At 34.1% G+C, this 18365-nt stretch overlaps 1 pseudogene; it reads right to left on the reverse strand.

The window, feature by feature from the left end:
- Positions 1 to 1412: 1412 nt before the first annotated feature.
- Positions 1413 to 13577, reverse strand: LOC118062679 (uncharacterized; annotated as a pseudogene).
- Between the last annotated feature and the right edge of the window lie 4788 nt (positions 13578 to 18365).

Raw genomic sequence — 18365 nt, forward strand, 5'->3', positions numbered from 1 at the left:
TCTGAAATAATTCATTTAAGCTCCAAAAACCTATCGAAACATTAAACGAAACTTCATTACTAAAAAACACATCACTTATTATAAAAAAACTCAAATAAAAACAATAAATACATATGTAAAATAAAAGACTTAATAATACTTTTGATGCACAATCACACCCCCTAACTTAGATTTTGCTAGTCCTCAAGCAAAACAAAACATAAAACCTTTGAAATAAAAAGAATAATAAGAACATAATTAGGCTCGACTCATCACACTTAAAGGACCTATCATACAAACATTGGTATCTTTAACTTAGTGTACACAATAGCAAATAAAGAAAAATAAGCATACTCACATTCTCTAAATCAAACATCCATACAAAATTCCAAATTCAATTGTATTTATCATGCAACCAACATAATTGATTCACGCAAAAACTCAACTTGTAATCTTCCCTTTTCATTACTACAAACAAGGTAGCAAACTAGAGAAATATCTATATATATTTTTTTTCTCTTTTTTTTTTGAAGATATTATTTATTCTTTTTCTTTAAGTGGTCACTTCCCTTTTGACGCGAATACAAACATTTGTGATGAATGCACCCGGTTACTCACAAAGTCACAAACTTAAAGTGCTTTGCATACTCATATCTCAAGCTGTCGTTTGATGTAAAGATAAACATTTGTAATGAATACCCCTAGTTACTGAGCAACTCAAAACATTGGAGTAGATAGAACTTTGTACACATTTATTTATTTATTTGTGTAATAATTATTAATCTATTTACTTAAACCTTGTTTAGGACTAGATCAAAAGGGATAATCACAAGTAAAGCATCACACTCATCTTTCATGCATAATCACACAACTCACACAACTTTTACAAGGAAAGATGTACTTCAATAATCTTAAAGAGAAAAAAAAAAGTATGCTATATCTTGCTTTATAAGATATTATTTATCCCAAATTAAAGCATGCAATGTTCAACACAATAATGAATCCAAAAATGTAATGTTGATCCTAAACAAGTCTCACTCACCTATGAATGCAAGTTTTTTCTTTCAAACAAGCATGGCCATCTCAAGCATTCAACATAATCAAATATCTAAATTTAAGTTTTACATTATCCTCAATGTAAAATAAAAAAGAAGAGAAGAAAATAATAAGGATTAGAAAACTGATACTCCCCCCTTTTTTTTTCAAGGATGAATGAGCTAGCTTCTTGCTTGATTCTTTTTTTTTTTTTTACCTTCATATCACAACTAAAAGAAAACATCAAACCATTTTTTTTTTTTTTGAAAATAAAGAACCTCACACAACTTAAAATAATGCATTGTCCCTAATGCATGAACAAGAAAATATAAGAGATGGAAGAAAGAAAAAAATAAATAAAAGTAAAAATTAAAAAAAAAAATTCATTGCTTCTGATACTACAATGGTATTGGATCTTCAAGATCCAATGTCTTAACTTCAGCCACGACGTTTTCAAGATAAGGTTTCAATCGATGACCATTTACTTTGAAAACATTTCCATTCTTAGGATTTTCTACCTCAAATGCACCATGCTCAGAGATGGATTTAATCACAAATGGACCAATCCATTTTGTCCTCAACTTCCCAGGAAAGAGATGTAATCGTGAATTATACAAGAGAACCTTTTGACCAATATGAAAGGATTTTCTAAAAATATGTTTATCATGCAAAGCTTTCATCTTATGTTTTGAAATTTTTGCATTTTCAAATGCATCATTTCTCAGCTTCTCTAATTCATCCAATTGAAGCTTTCTATTTTTGCCAACTTCGTTTTCATTGTCATTGAATTGCCGAATGGCCAAATATGCACGGTGCTCAATCTCAACAGGGAGATGACAAGGCTTTCCATAAACTAGCCTATAAGGAGACATTCCTAAAGAGGTCTTGTAAGTAGTGCGATATGCCCATAAAGCATCAACTAGTCGTAGGGACCAATCTTTACGGTTTGGATTGACTGTTTTCTCTAAAATGTTTTTGATCTCCCTATTTGCCAACTCAGCTTGGCCACTAGTCTGTGGGTGATAGGGGGTACTGACCTTGTGAATTACACCATATTTTCTCATCAAAATCCCAACGGGCTTGTTACAAAAATGTTTTCCCCCATCACTAATCTTAGCCCGGGGCATGCCAAAACGAGAGAAAATATTTTCTTTCAAGAATTTGACAACTCAATGGTCATTAGTCCGAGATGCAATGGCCTCCACCCATTTAGACATATAATCAACAACTATAAGGATGAATTGGTAACCAAATGAACTTGGAAAAGGTCCCATGAAATCAATCCCCCAACAATCAAATATTTCCAAAACAAGAATGGGGTTAAGGGGCATCATGTTACGCCTAGTGAGGTTACCTAGTCGTTGGCATCGGTCACATGCAACACAAAAGGCATGAACATCTTTGAACATAGTGGGCCAATAAAAACCACACTGCAAGATCTTGGCAGTGGTTTTCTTGGAAGAGAAATGCCCACCACAGGCTAATGTATGACAAAAATTAATGACACTTGGAATTTCATGATCAGGGATGCACCACCTAACAATTTGGTCAGGGCAATATTTAAATAGGTAGGGATCATCCCAAAAAAAAGTACGCACATTGCGCATGAATTTTTGTTTATCAAGTTTAGACCAATGAGAAGGAATCTGACTTATGGCTAGGTAATTTGCTATGTCAGCATACCATGGAGAGCCAATGTAGGAAACAGTACCTGCACAAAATAAATTTTCATCAGCAAAGAATTCATTTATTGGAGATTCATCAATTATGGTCTCATAGCTTGAAAGACGGGACAAATGATCAGCCACTACATTCTCTACTCCCTTTTTATCTCGAATTTCAAGGTTAAAATCTTGGAGTAGGACCATCCATCGAATCAAACGTGGCTTGGCATCCTGCTTTGTGAGCAAGTATTTCAATGCTGCATGATCAGTGAAAACAATAATAAGAGATCCAACCAAATAAGACCTAAACTTGTCTAATGCAAAGACCACAACTAAGAGTTCTTTTTCGGTTGTAGTGTAGTGTAATTCAATTGAGCATCATTCAAAGTCTTGCTAGCATAATAAATGACATGAGGCTTTTTATCTTTTCTTTGACCTAAAACAGCCTCTACCGCAAAATCACTAGCATCACACATCAGTTCAAATGGTAAATACCAATCAGGAGCTTGCATGATTGGTGCAGTGGTCAACAACCCTTTAAGCTTTTCAAAAGCTTCTTGACATTTTGATGTCCAATCAAATTGGACATCTTGTGACAACAAGTTACACAATGGTTTGGCAATGGTACTAAAAGAATGAATGAATCTTCGGTAAAAACCAGCGTGTCCTAAAAAGGATCTCACATCTTTCATAGTCCTAGGGGTAGGTAATTTTTGAATGACTTCAACTTTTGACTTATCTACCTCTATCCCTTTTGAAGAGACAATGTGACCTAAGATAATGCCATGTGTCACCATAAAATGGCACTTCTCCCAATTGAGTACAAGATTGCTCTCCTCACACCTTTCAAGGACTTTTTCTAAATGCATTAGACACAACTCATAAGAATCCCCATAAACTGAAAAATCATCCATGAAAACTTCCAAAAAAATTTCCACCATGTCACTAAAGATACTCATCATACACCTTTGAAAAGTGGCTGGTGCATTACACAAGCCAAAAGGCATTCTTCTATAAGCATAGGTACCAAAAGGACAAGTGAAAGTGGTTTTTTCTTGGTCTTCTAAAGAAATCTCAATTTGGTTGTAACCTGAGTATCCATCAAGAAAACAATAGAAAGCTCTTTCGACTACTCTTTCAAGCACTTGGTTTAAAAATGGAAGCGGAAAATGGTCCTTCCTAGTCACCATGTTCAACTTACGATAATCAATGCACATACGCCATCCAGTTTGGATTCTAGTTGGTACTAGCTCATTATTTTCATTCTTCACTACCGTGACTCCAGATTTTTTAGGGACAACTTGGGTTGGACTAACCCATTTTGAGTTTGCAATAGGGTAAATGATACCTGCATCAAGTAGTTTAATCATTTCACCTCTCACTACTTCCTTCATGTTTGGGTTCAATCGTCTTTGCATTTGCCTCACAGATTTAGCCTCTTCTTCAAGATAAATTCTATGTGTACATAAAAGAGGGCTAATTCCTTTCAAGTCAGTGATTGTCCACCCAATTGCTTTCTTGTGTTTTCTCACCACTCTCAAAAGTTCTTGTTCCTGCTCTATGCTAAGTTTTGATGAAATCACAATAGGATATGATTCATCTTCCCTTAGAAATGCATACTTAAGATCACTCGGTAAAGGCTTCCTTTCTGGTTTATAAGGTTGGATAAGAGATGCCTCAACTTTCACTTGGGGTGAAATCAAAGGCTCAAACGATGGGGTCCATTGACCTATTGACATAATAGGCATTGGATCCAGATAAGTCTCGAGTTCTCTTACTTCCTCATCAACACATTCCAAAGAATAAAGTCTTTCATCATGAATTAAAGTTCTTTCCAATGGATCCTTTACCCATTCTCTCTCAAATTGTTCTTGACAAATTGTTTGGATAAAATCTACCTCTTTAATGTCCTCATGTTCACCAATTTGTTTGGAGACATTGAATATGTTCATCTCCACAGTCATATTCCCAAAAGACAATTTCATCACCCCATTCCTAAAGTTAATTAAAGCATTGGATGTAGCTAGGAAAGGTCTACCTAAGATGATTGGGATAGGAGCATTAGAACCTTGAATAGGTGCGGTGTCTAACACTATAAAATCAACAGGAAAGTAGAATTTATCTACTTGGATCATCTCATCCTCAACAATACCCCTAGGAATCTTGATTGACCTATCAGCTAATTGAAGGGTGATTCGAGTAGGCTTGATTTCTCCTAAACCTAACTGTTTGTAAACAGTGTAGGGTATTAAATTCACACTTGCTCCTAAATCCAACAAAGCTTGGTCTATCTTATGACTTCCAATAATGCATGAAATGGTAGGACAACTAGGATCTTTGTATTTGGGAGGGGTCTTAAACTGGATGATGGCACTAGCATGCTCAGTTAGAAAGGCTCTTTTTTTCACATTCAATCTCCTTTTGACTGTGCATAAGTCCTTAAGGAACTTTGCATAAGATGGGACTTGTTTAATTGCATCAAGGAGTGGAATGTTGACTTTCACTTGTTTGAACAATTCATAGATTTCCGAGTTCATAAGATCATGTTTAGGTTTCCCTAACCTTTGTGGAAATGGTGCTCTAGGAACAAATTCTAAATCACTCACTTTGACTCCAATTTTTCTTGAATCGTCTCCTTTCTCACTCATCTCTTTCTCATTTATCTCGCCTTCTTTGCCACTCAAACTCTCATTTGTCACTTGTGTTTTGATTCCCTCTTCACTTTCCCTAGATTTCTCCTCCACAATACCTCTAAGAATCCCAAAACCTATAGCTTTGTCAACAATCTTTCCACTTCTAAGGGTAGTGATGGCTTGGACCTGTTCATGGTTTGAAGGTTCACTAAGTGAGGATTCACTCATGTGTACCTGACCTCTAGGATTTGGCATTGGTTGAGCTGGGATCTTTCCCTTCTCTTGAATGCTTAGTGATTGAGTTAACTTAGTTAGTTGACTTTAAATGTCATCTAAGGTCCTATTGGTCTGGTCTTGAAATTTGTAAGCTTGGTTGTTGATTCCTCCTTGTGTTTGCATGAATTGTTGAAGAGTATCCTCTAGGGATCTCTTATGAGGTGGTTGGTACGTGTTATGTGTGGGAGCATGAAATGGTTGGGGTGGAGGTTGAAATGTTTGAGGTACTAAAGAGCCATCATTTCTCCATCCAAAATTTGGGTGGTTCCTCCATCCAGGATTATAGGTCTCAGAGTAGGGATTGCCTACTTGGTTTGAAAATGGCTTTCTAACATTATTTGAATCAGAAGTTTGAAAATAGCACTTCCTTGAAGGCTGGAATGGTAGGACATTCAGTTGTCCTATGCCCTTTGCTCTCACAAACAACACAACTTTCCTCTTGTTGTTCACTCATGACATGCACTTTTTTAATCTCAAGAGGCTCTACTTTCCTAGCCAATGAGGCTAATCTAGCATTGAGATCATCAGTCTCTTTCAATTGGAACTTCCTACTTGAATGAGAAATGGTGTTTCTAGACTCAACATGAAGTGGGAGAGAAGTCTCCCATTGCTTTGTGTTTTCAGCCAATTGATCAAAAAAATCAAAGGCCTCACTTGGTTCTTTGTCATAAAATTCACCATTACACATGGTTGACACTAGCTTTTTAAAATCTACGGTAAGAGAGTCGTAGAAGAAACTCACTAACCTCCACATCTCAAAACCATGGTGGGGGCATGCATTTAACAAGTCTTTGAACCTTTCCCAAGCTTGGTGAAATGACTCATTTAGACTTCAAGAAAAATTCATCATTTGACGTTGTAAGGCTACCATCCTATGAGTGGGGAAGTATTTTTTCAAAAATTCAGCTTGCATTTCTCTCCATGTACCTATAGACCTAGGACGTAAGGAGTTTAGCCAAAGCTTGGCTTTATTCTTTAGAGAGAATGGGAACAATTTATGTCGAATAGTTTCCTCGGTGCATGTTCTATCAATAAAAGTATTACATACCTCTTCAAAGTCCTTAATGTGTATATATGGATTTTCAGAATCCATATCATGAAATGTGGGAAGAAGTTGAATCATGCCCGGTTTCAAATTGAAAGCTTGTTGGTTAAGAGGCAAGATAATACACGAAGGTGTGCTTTGTCTAGCCGGGTGAAGATACTCTCTAAGAGTTCGAAAATTAGGTTGATCATTGAATTGTGGAGGTCCATTACCTTGAACACTCACTTCACCCTCTACATCTTCAACATTAGCCATGATAAAAAAAAAAATAATAATAATAATAATATTATAACAATTATATGAATACGAAAGGAAAGGAAAAGAAAGAAAGATAGAAAATTGCAAATAAAAGTAAATGAAACGTAAAAGATAAAGTAATAGCTCAAAAATAAAAATACAACAAATTAAGAAATTCACTGTCCAACTAATAAGCAATATTAACAACAATAAACATTAAAAGATAATTATAACAAGCATGAATAAAGAGGCGGTAATACCGGCCAAGCACTTCAAACAATAAATATAAGAGAAAAAAAAAAATAAAATAAAAATAAACAAGAGGTGGTAAAACCAGCCTTATAATATAAATAATAAATATTAGAAACTAACTAGAATAGACAATAAAAGAAAAATGGTTGAACCAACCAAAATTCAACAATTAATAGTCCAATCCACAGTCTAATATCCGAAAAGTTGAGGTCAATTTGTTTTTTTAGGCGGTAAAACCAGCCATTTTATTTTTTATTTATATGAATTTTTTTTTATTTTCCAATAATCAAATATAAATTTGTTACCTTTGCTTGCTAGCTCCCCGGCAACGGCGCCAAAATTACTTGACCGCTTTTCATGATCGGCTTGTTTTAACTCGCAAGTGCACGAGTGTACGATGTAGCAATTAACTCGGTAAGATCGAGCTCATATCCACAGAGGGCTAAATCTGGAAATTAAGCTAGGTAACAAAAAAAACTCAAGAGAAATTAAATTAACAATAACTTGGTTGAAAATAATTGATGGATTTGTTTTCAAAGATGAAAAAATGTAAATAGATTTTAAATGACAAGAAAAAGTAAGTCTTGGTCCAAATCAATTTTAATGGTGATGTATTGGTGATTTCTTCAACATATATAAGATAACTCAACCTAATATCAACGATGGTGATATTAGATGGGAAGATATTACAATGAAGTTTAAAAAGATGAAGATTGATTATTGCTTAAGAATGAACAAGTACTTTCATATTAACTAAGACATTGAATCAAGCAATCTCTATACCAAAACTAAGGTTTGTGGATAAAAATTCAAGATTATAAAATTACCTAAATGATTTCTAATTTTTTTTTGCAATAATAAAACATTCATGAAGAAAATAGAAGATAAACATTAAGATTCATTCATATCTTAAAGAACTCACCTCAATCACCATCATCCTTGATTTGGATCCAAGAAAGAGATTAGCCAACCATGATTATATATAAGAACACTTTAATAAACATGAAATAACTTGAATCAAACTGAAATAATAAGTTTTACAAACTAAAGAACCGAAATCTACAAAGAAGAACACAACAGAATTTCGGTAAAAATTCTAACACAAATCTGACTCTAACTTTGGACAGCAATTCGACCCTCTTCAAAGCCTCCTTTGGAGATGGCTATTAGAGACATATTTATAGGCAATTCTGTTATCTTCCCAGATCATTAAAGAACAGATCATTTGGACATTCGAGTCAAAAGTTATGGACAGAAACCAAAAGGTGTTCTGGAAAATCAAATCAGGCCAACTTGGAGAACACTTTGGTGCACGTTTTTCTTCCTCCTTTATGAGCTGTCTCTTTCTTCTTTTTGACCCAAAATAATGTAACAATGTCCCCTCCAGCTTTCCATGCATGTGCTTGCCCTCTTGGATCAATGAATTGCCCAAAATAAATCAAATGTTATTTGTTGTGTGGACATGTAAAATCATGGATTGTGCTTGGGCTGATTTGGAGGCTGATTTGGGGCTGAATTTAAGTATCAAATAAGTACACAAATGTACCTATTATTTGGGCTAAGATTGACATTGAAACCTTGAGTGTTTGATGGTTGAAGTTTGCACACAACATAAGGCAAGTTTGGGCTTGAAATAGATCATATGATATTCTTTTCTAGAATTGGAATAGAATTGATTTTTGGGGTAAATTTGGAGCACGTATTTGAACCAAGATTTGCTTCAATCTTCAACTAAATTTCTCTTCAATTCTTTGTTCCGAATTCCGACGTTGAATTTTCTGAAATAATTCATTTAAGCTCCAAAAACCTATCGAAACATTAAAAGAAACTTCATTACTAAAAAACACATCACTTATTATAAAAAAACCCAAATAAAAACAATAAATACATATGTAAAATAAAAGACTTAATAATACTTTTGATGCACAATCAGGTCCCTAACTTTAGATAGGACCGTTTGACCGCGCTCAAATTTACGAGTTTCTATAGGCCATTTTCCATGGAGTAGCGTGTAATCGCTACTCCACGAGAAAGACGTTCGGTCGGGCGTTACCACCGACATCACCCGAGTATCGACTCAAAAGGTCCCTAACTTTAGATTGGACCATTCGACCACGCTCAAATTTACAACTTTTTGTAGGCCGTTTTCCATTGAGTAGCGTGGAATCGCTACTCCACAAGAAAGACTTTCGGTCGGGCGTTACCACCGACACAACCTGAGTACTGGCTCAAAAGGTCCCTAACTTTAGATCTGACTGTTGACTCAAATTGTTTGAGTTGTTTTTGGAAGTTGGTTTTCGAATTCGCCGACAACGTCCGGTTGGGCCCTACCACCGCCACAACCAGAGTACCAGCTCCAAAGGTCCATAACTTTAGATCCGATCGTTGGATCGCGCTTAAATTTTTTGAGGAGTTTACGTTGGTTGTTTTCCATGTAATAGCGTGGAATCGCTACTCCACGACGATGTCCGGTAGGGCAATACCACCGACACGAACCGAGTACCAGCTCAAAAGGTCCGTAACTTTAGATCCGACCGTTGGATCGCGCTTAAATTTTTTGAGGTGTTTCCATAGGTTGTTTTCCATGGAGTACCTTGTAATTGTTATGCCATGCAGACGATGTCCGGTCAGGCCTTACCACCGCAACAACCAGAGTACCGTCTCGAAAGGTCCATAATTTTTTATCCGACCGTTGGATCGCGCTCTAATTTTTTAAGGAGTTTCCATAGGCTATTTTCCTTCAAGTAGCGTTGAATCGCTACTCCATGAAGAAGACATCCGATAGCATGATACCACCGACATGGCTCGAGTACCGGCTCAAAAGTTCCATCACTTTAGATCCGATTGTTGTATCGCGCTAAATGTTTTGAGGAGTTTTCGTAGGCTGTTTTCCATGGAGTAGCGTGGAAAGCAGTACCACAACAACGACGTCCGGTCAGGCGATATGACATGACAAAAAGATTGATGTCTTCTCCCAAGTGCAGGAGTGTCGAAGTAATAAATAACCTGGTAAGATCGGGGTCGAACCACATAGAGGTTAATTGTATAAATTATAAATAACAATACAGCAACAACAACAATAATAACAACAATAATAACAATAATAGTAATAGTAATAGTAATAGTAATAGTAATAATAACATAATAATAATAATAATAATAATAATAATAATAATAATAATAATACTCAGTACATGGCGTTGTTATACCTGAGAATGATCTAAGAGATCGGATCACAAGTTTCCAGCCTATATACTGAGTTTATGAAAAGATCAAAGAGATATATTATATAATATAACCAGATTTCTGATGCGAATGAACAAGGCAAGACCAACAATGTCAGATCCTTGATCAAACACATAGCATACTTAACATGCATAAAATATAACAAGAATGTAAATAATAATAATAATAATAACAATAACAATAATAATAATGATAATACTAGTAGTAGTAGTAGTAGTAGTAGTAGTAGTAAAAAAAGAGAAGAGGAAGAAATTAATGAGAACTTTGAGATGGAAGATTACTATAAGGATTAAACAATGATAAAAACAAATGTCAAGGTTAGAGGATCCATTAATGGTATTTCAAACAAGTATAGTATAAACTCTTATTACTCAATTTGAAAACCACACACAAAGGAGGTTCCAATCGAATGATTTGTCATTAATAGCTCATTATAAATTGTTAACATGATCATATTAATTATCTTATTTACGTAACACCAAACTTTTAAATATTGTCAGGAATTCATGATGCTAACTTATGTTAACAACAAATCAAGTTCCTTTCATAGCACAGGTGTAGGTAATAAGAGTGCCAAACATTTGTTGTACCAAGTGTTATACAACACAAATCTAGATTAACCATTTAACAAGCAAGGTATTAAGAATTAGTAAGATAAAAAGATGAGACATGTTAATATTAAACATTAAGGTCCATGTTGAGTTTACACTATACTTATTCTTACACCATTAGTGTAACCTTTTCACCTTGACATAATAAACTTAGCTAAACATAATAAAGAAGAGAAACATAAATAAACAAAACAAGAACATAAATAAAATACAAGTTAACTAAGGAAAGGAAAGGAAATGAAAAGCATAAACAAGATATTAATCAAAGCAAAACTTAAGAATTACAAAAAAAAATATAAAGAGAGAAATAAAGAGCATAATCTTGATTTGAACAACCAAGCCCCTAAATACATGGCAAATGCCTCCTTTTATAGGCTAAAATTCAGAATTATTGATTTGATGACTAATTGTTGAGTGGGTGGCCAACTTTTGACTTGGTAAAAATCCTTATCTTCTTGTCTGAATAAAACAAAATTGCTAGCATCAGAACTTGGACCACTTGAAAACATGAAAGTTGTAGGAAATTGACTCAGCTTTCCAGGAAAAAAAATGGAGGTCATTTGGACTTCTAGAACTCGAGATATGTGTTGAACACTGAACAGTGTATGGACTGAAGGACAGATTCGAACTTCTCCGTTGTTACTATAATTTGGACTTGCAAACGACCTTCTTAGATCTTGGTGTCCACATGAAAGTTGTAGCCCTATGTCTTACTAAATTTGTGAACAACATTAAGATCATTTTGACATCTCGAACTCGAGATATGACCCAATTACCGAACAGTGTTCCAGTTTGGACTGCACCAACATCTCTTTTCTAAGTTTGGCCCTCTCTTTGTCCTTTCAATTTCCATACTTGAACTCATCAATCAATCCTTTGATTTATGTGATAGGCCTGCATTTCAGATGAACATTTACCATATATTATGGCATTTTATAGTATTAGACTTGTTATTATAAAACATGCTTTAATTAAGGAGTTATTGATACTTTAAATGCAAAATGATGATATAAAACCTTGCAAAATATGCATTTTTAAGTACTAATCACGATACCACCTTCTCTTTGCAATGTTCAGGTTCAACCCCTTCCTTACCCTCAGAGATAGACTCATCATCTTTCTCACAAGGTTCAAGAATGGGTTTTTCAATAACCTTACCACTACGAAGAGTGATGACTGATTTGACTTGATCCATGTGTTGGCTTCCCGAACTACTCGCATTTGCATTGTATTGCCCTTTTGGATTTTGCTGTGGTTGAGATGGAAACTTACCTTTCTCTTGGAAACTGAGAGCAGATGTTAATTTTGCAAGAGCATCTTTAAAATCTGTCATGCTTTGAGCAAGTTGAGTGTTGATTGTCTCCTGCTTTTCAATGAATGCATGCAATGTTTCCTCAAGATTTCTTCTAGGAGGTGGAGCATAAGGAGGTGCATATCCATAAGAATTTTGAAAATTATAGTGTACTTGAAACGGTGGCTGTGAATTTTATGCATTGTTATTATCACTCTTCCAACTGAAATTTGGGTGATTTCTCCAACCAGGGTTATACGTTTGTGAGTATGGGTTATGGTTGGGTCTTTGGAAACTGTTTAAAGCATGGGCTTGTTCATGGAGGCATTCCCTAAAAGAAGGAAAAGTTGGACAATCATTTGTTGAGTGTTCCTTGGCTTCACAGATTTGACACATAATGTCTTGAATAGATTTTAATTGACCACTCTTTTTCAATTCAAGTGCTTCGACTTTTCTAGCTAAAGATGCAAACTTGGCTTGGAGGTCATGATCTTCCCTAAGGTTGTGCATACCTCCACTAGATGTATGAGGTTGAGTTTTACTTGGTGCCTTATAAGTACCTGTGGTGTCCCAATTTTGAGCATTTTTGGCTAGCAAGTCTAGGTACTCCATTGCTTCATTAGGGTCTTTATCTTCGAAAGTTCCATTGCACATCAATTCAACCATTTGCCTATCTCTAGGTGTTAAACCTTCATAAAAATGTGAAACCAATCTCCATGTTTCAAAACCATGATGTGGGCAAGTATTAAGCAAATCTCGATACCTATCCCAACATTGGTAAAATGTTTCTCCTGGCTTTTGAGTGAAAGTGATGATTTGTCTTTTGAAAGAGTTTGTTCTGTGAGACGGAAAAAACTTCTTTAAAAATTGTTGTTGCATTTCATCCCAAACACGAATGGATCCTGGTCTCAAATTTTGTAGCCATGTTTTAGCTTTATCTTTTAATGAAAAAGGAAAAAGCTTTAATCGAATGGTGTTCATGCTACAATTTGAGTCATTATAGGTATTACAGACCTCCTCAAATACTCTTAAATGCAAGTATGGATTTTCTAAGTCTAAGCCATGAAAAGAAGGTAAAAGTTGAATAATGCCTGTCTTAAAATTAAAATGCGATGCATCTGGAGGGAAAACTATGCATGAGGGTGCACTTGTCCTTGTGGGATTCATGTGGTCTCTAAGTGTTCTTCTATGGTTATTCTCATTATTCTCATTATGAAGTGATTGATTATCTTCTTCGGCCATATTTTCTGAAAATGATGAGGATACCCTACAAAGTCGACCACTTAATGTATGTGACCACACTCGCATGCACGTGTAAAAAGAGAATAAAAGGAAGAAAAGAAAATAGAAGAAAAAGAAACAAAACAAAGAAAACAAAGAAAACAAAAGTTAGATAAAATGAAAAGTGAAAAGAGAAAATAAATTAAATATTATAATTTATACAAGAATTTACCTCCCTGGCAACGGCGCCAAAAACTTGACACGACCAAAAGCTTGATGTCTTCTCCCAAGTGCAGGAGTGTCGAAGTAATAAATAACCCGGCAAGACCGGGGTCGAACCACAAAGAGGTTAATTGTATAAATTATAAATAACAACGCAACAATAAGAATAATAACGATAATAATAACAATAGTAGTACTAGTAATAGTAATAATAATAATAATACTCAGTACGTGGCGTTGTTATACCTGAGAATGATCTAAAAGATCGGGTCACAGGTTTCCAGCCTATATATACTGAGTTTATGAACAGATAATAATAATAATAATAATAACAACAACAACAACAATAATAAAGAAGAGAAGGAAGAAATTAATGAGAACTTTGAGTTGAAAGATTAATGTAAGGATTAAACAACGATAAAAATAAATGTCAAGGTTAGAGGATCCACTAATGGTACTTCAAACAAGTATAATATAAACTCTTATTACTCAATTGGAAACCACACATAAAAGAGGTTCCAATCAGATTATAAATTGTTAACATGTACATTAGTTATCTTATTCGAATAAAGCTAATACTTGTAAATGTTGGCAGACATTCATGATTATAACTTATGTTAACAACAAATCAAGTTCCTTTCATAGCTCAGGTGTCGGTTATACCATACAGTATGGGCTATGAAAGTGCCAAGTATTTGTTGTACCAAGTGTTATACAACATAAATCTAGATTAACCATTTAACAAGCAAAGTATTAAAAGTGAACAAGATAACAAATATAAAACATGTTAGTATCCAACGTTAAGGTCATGTTAAGTTTATATTATACTTATTCTTACACCATTAGTGTACCCTTTTCACCTTGACATAATTAACTTAGCTAAACATAATGGAAGAAAGAAACATAGATGAACAAGATAAGAACATAAATGAGAAAGAAGTTAACTAAGTAAAGGAAAGGAAATGAAGTGCATAAACTTGATATTAATGAAAGTAAAACATAAGCAATACAAAGAGAGAAAGCAAGAGGATGATCTTGATCTCGAAACCAAGATGCCTCAATACATGGTAAGTGCCTCCTTTTATAAGCCAAAATTTGAAACTATTGATTTGTTAATTAATTGATGAGTGGGTGGCCACATCTTGACTTGGTGACAATCCTTATCTTCTTGTCTGAACAAGACATCATTGCTAACATCATAATTTGCCCAAAATCCTCAGGAATATTTTAGGAAATTGTCTCAGCTTTCCAACAAAAAAAAGATGAGGTGATTAGGACTTCTAGAACTCAAGATATGAGTTGAACACTAAATAGTGTCTGGGCTGCAGGACAGCTTCGGATTTCTTCGTTGTTCCTTCAGTTTGGACTTCAAAACGGCCTTTTTAAATCTTGGGCTCCTCATGAAAGTTGTAGGCCTTTTTCTTACCTTTTCATCCATATAAAATGGACCTAAATCTGAGATCTAGAGCTCCAGATATGATCCAATTACCAAGACATGTTCCGATTTGGACTACACCGGCATCTCTTTTCTAAGTTTGGCCATCTCTTTATCCTTTCACTTTCAATACTAAACTCATCAATCAATCCTTTTATTTATGTGATAGGCCTGTATTTAAGATGAGCATTTACCATAAATTAAGGTATCTTATAGTATCAAACTTGTTATTATAAAACATGCTTTAGTTAAGGAGTTATTGATACTTCAAGTGCAAAATGATGATATAAAACCTTGATAAACATGCACTTTTAAGTACTAATCAAACATGAATTTCTAACATCTTCAGAACGACAAATTATAATCTCTGCTGCTACTGCTGAACAATTGATTGACCAATTACAATCTTTCATCCCTGTAATTAATCCCTCCATGAGTCGCATAAATTGGTCAACTAAGGAAAGCCGTAAAAAGCTTAGATTGGATTTGAGCCTTTGTTTGTAAAAACTTTGTGTCTTTTGGTTTTATTATTGTGTTTTGTTGTTTCTTATATTTGTTTAAGTGTGTTTCAGGTTTGTCAGTGTTCGCTATTTCAGGTGATGTCTTCTATACTCTATCTTTCTACCTTAAGACATTGAGAACAATGTCTCATTTTGGTTGGGAGGGAAGAGTAGTAGTTGATATTTAAAAAAAAAAAAACTATGTTTTCTATTTTATAAACTATTTTTAAAATTGTTGTTACTAGGATGGCAGAGTAAAAGGAGTTCTTTTGTTAAAGTGACTCTTGAGACGCATCTTAGTAAACATTCTTAATAAGGTCTATCAGAATACTTCTTGAAATATTCAGGTTTACAAACTCTCGTATTGTTAGCACTTCATTCTGCTCATATGCTCATTTAACAAGTATTTTTAAATCTTCATTTTCACACACAGACTTTAACATATGATTGTGGGTTGCACATTGGATTATTACATTATTTATGTTCTTTTGTTAAAGGTAACAACTAAGGAAAAGGGATAGTACATAATTTGCAAAAAAAAAAAAAAAAAAAATAATGATAATAAAAAGGTAGATAAGTTTGGTTTCGTAGCCTCCATAACCTAAGCAATTAAGCCCGAAGGGGTGTTTTAACACTTAATACCCTAAAGTCAACTGACTTGGGAGCTATTGGCCCAACACTTGTTACATGGTTTGAGGAGAAAAGCTTAAGGGAATCAAACATTGCACTATCTATGTATTAGTATCTGCAACCAGAGTTACTAAGCTCGTAGGGGTGTCTCAACACCTAAGACCAGCTGGTCTAGGAGTCATTAGCCGACAACTCCTTACATGGGTTAAAGATGCATTGTGTTTTAAGTTATGCTTAAAAGAAAAAAAAAAAAAAAAAAAAAAGATAACAATCCTAACCCAAGGAAGTTAACCTTAAACATTAGAGCAAAAATTTGTTTTTCTTCCAAGTAAAGCCCCATAACTATATGTTGATATTTTGAGCACAAAAGAAAGGTTTAATAATATTTTGTTTAAGAGGTATTGAGCAGATATATGAATTTAATGAGAGTAGAGTTTGTTTATCTGGATAGATTAATGAAAGTTGAATGATGAATGCCTTGCTTTATGGAATTTGCAAATTGTTTTTCTATTTTAACGCTTTGATTACTAAGGACTAGTAATAAGCTGGTTGGGGGGTGTGATTAGTACTTAAAAGTGCATATTTATCAAGGTTTTATATCATCATTTTGCACTTAAAGTATCAATAACTCCTTAACTAAAGCATGTTTTATAATAACAAGTCTAATACTATAAAATGCCCTAATATATGGTAAATGTTCATCTTAAATGCAGGCTTATCACATAAATCAAAGGATTGATTGATGAATTCAACTACTGAAATTTGTGAAGATAAAGAGAGGGCGAAACTTAGAAAAAAGATGTTGGTGCAGTCCAAACTGGAACACTATTCGGTAATTGGGTCATATCTCAAGTTCTAGATGTCCAAATGACCTCAAATGTTTACACAGATTCAGTAAGACATAGGCCTACAACTTTCATGTTTTCATTAAGATCTAAGAAGGCCATTTTCAAGTCCAAATTATAGCAACAACGGAGAAGTCCGAATCTATCCTGCAGCCCGAACACTGTTCAGTGTTTGGCCCATATCTAGAGTTCTAGAAATACAAATGACCTCCTTTTTTTTTTTCTGGAAAGCTGAGTCAATTTCCTACAACTTTCATGTTTTCCAGTGGACCCAGTTCGGATGGTAGCATTTTTTTTTTATTCAGACAAGAAGATAAGGATTTTAACCAAGTCAAAAGTTGGCCACCCACTCAACAATTAGTCATCAAATCAATAATTTCGAATTTTGGCCTATAAAAGGAGGCATTTGCCATGCATTTGGGGGCTTGGTTGTTTAGATCAAGTTCATGCTCTTTATTTCTCTCTTTATATTTTTTGTAATTCTTAAGTTTTGCTTTCATTAATATCTTGTTTATGCTTTTCATTTCCTTTCCTTTACCTAGTTAACTTGTATCTTATTTATGTTCTTGTTTTCTTTATTTATGTTTCTCTTCTTCATTATGTCTAGCTAAGTTCATTATGTCAAGGTGAAAAAGTTACACTAATGGTGTAAGAATAAGTATATTGTAAACTCAACATGGACCTTAATGTTTAATATTAACATGTCTTATCTTTTTATTTTACTAATTCTTAATACCATGCTTGTTAAATGGTTAATCTAGATTTGTGTTGTATAAGACTTGGTACAACAAATGCTTGGCACTCTCATAGCCCAACCATATGGTATTACCTACACCTAGGCTATGAAAGGAACTTGATTTGTTGTTAACATCAGTTAACATCATGAATTCCTGACAATATTTAAAAGTTTGGTGTTATGTAAATAAGATAATTAATATGATCATGTTAATAATTTATAATGAGCTATTAATGACAAATCATCCGATTGGAACCTCCTTTATGTGTGGTTTCCAATTGAATAATAAGAGTTTATACTATACTTGTTTGAAATACCATTAGTGGATCCTCTAACCTTGACATTTGTTTTTATCATTGTTTAATCCTTACATTAATCTTTCATCTCAAAGTTCTCATTAATTTCTTCATCTTCTTCTTTTATTATTATTATTATTATAAGTACTACTACTACTACTACTATTATTATTATTATTATTATTATTATTATTTACATTCTGTTTATATT

Source organism: Populus alba, chromosome 18 (assembly GCF_005239225.2).
Source record: "Populus alba chromosome 18, ASM523922v2, whole genome shotgun sequence".
In the NCBI taxonomy this organism is placed as follows: Eukaryota; Viridiplantae; Streptophyta; class Magnoliopsida; order Malpighiales; family Salicaceae; genus Populus; species Populus alba.